This window comes from Carassius auratus, chromosome 30 (assembly GCF_003368295.1).
Source record: "Carassius auratus strain Wakin chromosome 30, ASM336829v1, whole genome shotgun sequence".
NCBI classification, from domain to species: domain Eukaryota; kingdom Metazoa; phylum Chordata; class Actinopteri; order Cypriniformes; family Cyprinidae; genus Carassius; species Carassius auratus.
The window spans coordinates 27860266-27864872 of record NC_039272.1 but is presented as its reverse complement, the minus strand read 5'-3'; the positions used below and the strand labels follow the sequence as shown (position 1 = coordinate 27864872).

General features: G+C 47.2%; 1 pseudogene; it reads right to left on the bottom strand.

Moving 5' to 3' along the window:
* Positions 1-2747: 2747 nt before the first annotated feature.
* Positions 2748-4210, bottom strand: LOC113049979 (uncharacterized; annotated as a pseudogene).
* Between the last annotated feature and the right edge of the window lie 397 nt (positions 4211-4607).

Here is a 4607-nt window from a genome sequence, read left to right as displayed (position 1 = left end):
AGCTGTGTCCTGAGCTTCCAACCAAGCAAAGGGTTCATCCTTTTTCAGGAGGGAAGTTAGTGGTTTTGCGATGTCAACGTAGTTCTCGATGAACTGTCGTGAGTAATTGCACACTCCAAGAAAGCTTCGTAGCTCAGAGATTTTAGTGGGTGTCTTTATGTTTTGGATAGCTTGTGTACGGCTGGACTGTGGTTCGATGCCATCACATCTGATGAGCAAGCCAACATAATTTACCTTAGTTTTACACCACTGTCCTTTGTGTAGGGCAATTTTTGCTCCTGCTGTTGTCAGCTGATTCAGGACGTGGTCAGTTTCTTTGAGGTGGTCTGCCACATTTGAGCTTTTCATAAGGACATCATCCACGTAAACAAGGTTACCTCTGGCTCTGGCATCAGGGCATGCTTTGTTTAGGAAAATGTTAAATTCAGCTGGTGAGTTGGCATAGCCGAAAGGGCACCGTGTGAAGGTGTACTGTCGATTGCCAAAAGTGAATGCCAGTTTGTGTTGGTCAACAGGGTGGACAGGAATTGTCCAAAATCTGGTAGCAATGTCGAGTGTGGACAGGATCGTTGAGCCTTTAATTTTGGGAATCTCTTGGTCCAACTGAGTCATGGGCCATTGCGATAAGGGAACTTGTTGGTTCAACTTGCGATAGTCTATGGTGGGCCGTCATTTGCCGTTGGGCTTTAGGACTGGCCATATTGGGGCAGAGTAGGTGCTGTTACAAGGCCGGATGACCCCCTTTTCCAACATGGAGTCAATGATCTCCTGGAACGATTCGTAGGACGCTATCAGAATTTTGTCCTGCCGCACGAATGTGGGTGGTGCATTTGGATGTGTTGGGATGTGCACCGTGTGGATATCGGTCAAGCCACAGTCCAGGGAATCCTTTGCGAAGGAGTCCTTGTATTTGCATAGAACCTCTCAAAGTCCTTGGCGATCCATTTCACTGTGGAGGGCATCTGCCTCACTCAGGATTTGTTGGACTTGTGCATTGAACCCGGTGTAGGGTTCCTCTGTCAAATCATTTGAGGTACTCTGGGCCTCAGTGATCACCCGTTCAGTTGATTCTGTCGCAGACTGCGTTGAGACAGCATAGACAGCAAGATGAGTGTCGTCTGTTAGTTCTGATCGACAGACGCTTTCTTTGGACACTGGCAGAACACAAGTGATGGCAATGACTTCGTGGGGATTTGTGAATGTTACGGTGTCGTCGCATTCATCTGACATTAGTTCGGCTGGTATGGGACCAATGACAGGTACTGTTAGCTCAAAGTCATGGAACGCTTGGTTGATGAGCCATCCCAGGTGACTGGCTTTGGTAATGTTGATGTCCTTGGCCGTACAGTTGTTGATCAACACATACACGGCACGAGATGATACTTCCATGAGAGGTGTGGCTTCCAAGGTCAGTCCTAGTCTTAGGTAGGTCCTGGAAGGTTGGAAGAAACCTAGCTTACTGTTGAGAGTTTGGCCAGGTCGCATGTTGAGGCGTACGCTGGCACTCTTGCTGTAGGCAGGTATTGTGACCTCTTGCTCACTGATCATTGCGCACGCATCTGGGATTGTTTGGCCAGATCGAAGGTTCTTGAGATTGACTGAAGTGGTCAGTTGGTGTGATGGGGGAGCCCATATGTTGTCGTACACTGTGTCAATGCAGGTGTTGAGACGAACCATGATGTCTGCTCCTATGTAGATGTCATGAGGTAGGTTGGGGACAATGAGGAAGTAGTGACTCAATAGTCTGTTGTTCCAGCGTAGGTCTACAGCTCAGACAATCTTTGAGGTAGCCATGGTTGTTGACCATGGACTGAGAGGGAAACGGCTGTGCTTTGAGACATGTGGTAGGCTCTGATGTCTTTGCTTTAATGTTTTGAAAAGCTTTAGGCAGAGGAAAGGGTCTTGGTTCTTGCTACTCAGAGTTGAGCTTGCTCTTGGCTTTGACTGCATTGTCAGTCAGTGAATGGGGGGCGGTGTCTGTGGCTTGACACTGTGACTCGTTGGGGTTTACCGACTGGAAGGGCAGAGACTTGCGGACTTGAGTCCAGATCTTCAGGTGCTTGAAGTCTATCAAAGGTTCTAAGCGATTAAGCAGGTCTTTCCCGATGAGTAGTGGATAGGTGTTGAGTGGTGAAACGTACACTGGGTGGACGAGATTAATTGGTTAATGAACAGTTAGGTGAACAGTTAGGTTAATTGGGGCCACACGTTTTAGTTTTAGGCCCGTGTGGGAATATGCGTGGAGGTTCAGTTCACACCTTTGAAGTTTGAGGGTGCTATTAGACCTCTTTGTTCTTTCTTGGACTTCTTCAAGGAGTTCTGACGACATTAGAGTGATGTCAGCTCCTGTGTCGAGATCTTTGATGTGGCATTCGATGATGATGGAGAGGTAAAACTTTCTTGCTATAACTTTCTCAATGAGGTCACCTAGGAGTTGAGGGACTGGAGTTTGGGAGGAAACAGGTAAGATGTCAGGACTGCCTGGGTGCTCTTCGGAGGAGTGGCAGATGACCAAGACAGCACTTTCAGGGACTTGTGAGGTTTCGTCAGCAGGTGTTTGTTGGACTCTGCTATGATCTGGAGAATCAGGTGTTGAGTTAGGGACTAACTCTGTGGCTGGGTTTTCAGGTAGGATTTCTTGTCCATCTGAAGTTAGGGTAGTTATAGTTCTTTGAGAGTGAGGTGAAGGAGTACTGTTCACAGGAGTACTGGGTCAGGTGATCGCTGTTTTCTCGTCTGGTCGCTAGTCAGGCTGTATCTGGTTTCTCTTTCTTTTCCCACTTTCGGTCTTCCTCCTTTCGTTGGAAGAACTCTTTCATCATCATCTTCATCAGCTCTTGGGAGTCAAAGCACGGTGAAGTCTTTTGTTCTTGTGTGGATTCAGGTTGAGCTAGGGATCTTTGTTAGTTTTTTCGTCGATTCCTTGGACTGGTTGCTCCAGGGTGTGTTTGTCGTTTTCCCTTGGAGTTTCCATTGAATTCCCATGAGTTTTTTTTCTCTTGAGTTTCCAAATGAGCTTGGCTGGTTCCACGATCTTTTCCTATGTCTCTCATGAGGTCTTGGTCCCATGAGTTTTCCCAGTGACATCCACCCCAGCAGTTGTTCCTTTGTGGGAGGTGTGGGAGTCCCGTTCTCTGCTGGAGGAGGATGCATTCCACTCTTTGGGTGTTGGCTTGGCATGATCTTGACGTTGGGTGCCCTCTAGGGCCAGCCCCTGACTCTGAGTGTTGAAGTCGAGAACTGCCGTGGTTTTGCTGCTCTTTTCTGAAGTCATCTTCTGTTTAGCGTAGGCCTTATGTGCCAAGTCTCGCAGTTGTTGTGCACTCATTGTGCGTGGACATGCAAGGACGCCAAGATGGTGGCTTACCCCGGGGTGAAGATCCCTCAGGAAGAGGGTTTTAAAATTTTCATCCTCCTCCATATTCTGTTCATTGTGAGTCCCAAAGTAGGCTTGTCTGAGTCGGCTGTAAAACAATTGGGATGGCTCCTGACGACCTTCTTTCGTCTCCAGGGCAGCCACTAGTCCTTGTTCCGACTCAGGATCAGCAAATTCTTTGATGAGGGCTTCTCGGAGCATTTATGTCTTTATGTGGGCCGGCTGGCGTTCCAGGAAACTGCGAACCTCTGAGCTGGATGTTGCTCGGATCAAATAAAGTCTATCTTTGTTGGTGACACTGGGTCTCATTTCCAGATGAAAGTCAACATCTTGCAGATATCCTTTGATCTCCTGACTGCCTGGCCCATTTGGGGTAAACTTGCCAATGTTCCTGGCGAGTTTGTCGAGGTCCTTGAGGTCCAAGCCATGTGATGATCTATGGCTGGCGGGAGCCATTTCTTTCAGCTTTGACGTTACATAAAGTTCTTCAGAGGGAGCTGGTGAGTGTTTCGGCACTGCCCGCTCCCCCTTTTTATCACGTGTCAGTCTAGGAACAGGGGACCCAGGCCTGCTTGGCAGAGGTGAGACTGGTGCCCATTGTGTCTTTGGAGGTTCAGAACGCAGCGCGTAGGCATGTCTGAGTTCCTCTCTGAAGCTGACTGACTCCTCTTTGATGTAGTCCAGCTGTCTTGTTAGGTGGCTGATCTCCTTTCTTGACTCATCCAGGTGAGTTTCAAGGGCTTTAATTCTGCCGTTCTTGTCTCTGAAGTCGGCCTTGGCCTTTTCCAGGAGCTGTTCCGCATATTGTAGCTTGTTGGAGAGATCAGCGTAGTGTAACGGAAACAGGTCAATTTAGCTCAAAGGGAATCATTTAAGATTTTAAAGGGAATTTGAACAGAATCACTGTTTCACGGCTGGTCACTTAGACAGAACGAGCCATTTAACATCAAATCTGCGCTGGATACTAATATCCAAACTATAGTGAAACACTATCAATTAGCACAGTTACAAGATCGGCAGTTTAAGACATTAACTTGTAAGCACAAAACACAAGACACTTCTCTTTTCAATATGAATAAGGCTTTATTAGATAAATCTAAGACATATAAACTAATCTAACACATAAACGCACGCACTCACACATTCACACAAGTTGCAGGAAGATCGAAAGTTAGGAAAACATGAGTTTAAGAGAATGAAAATATGGAATCCCAAGTTTACAGCAATACGT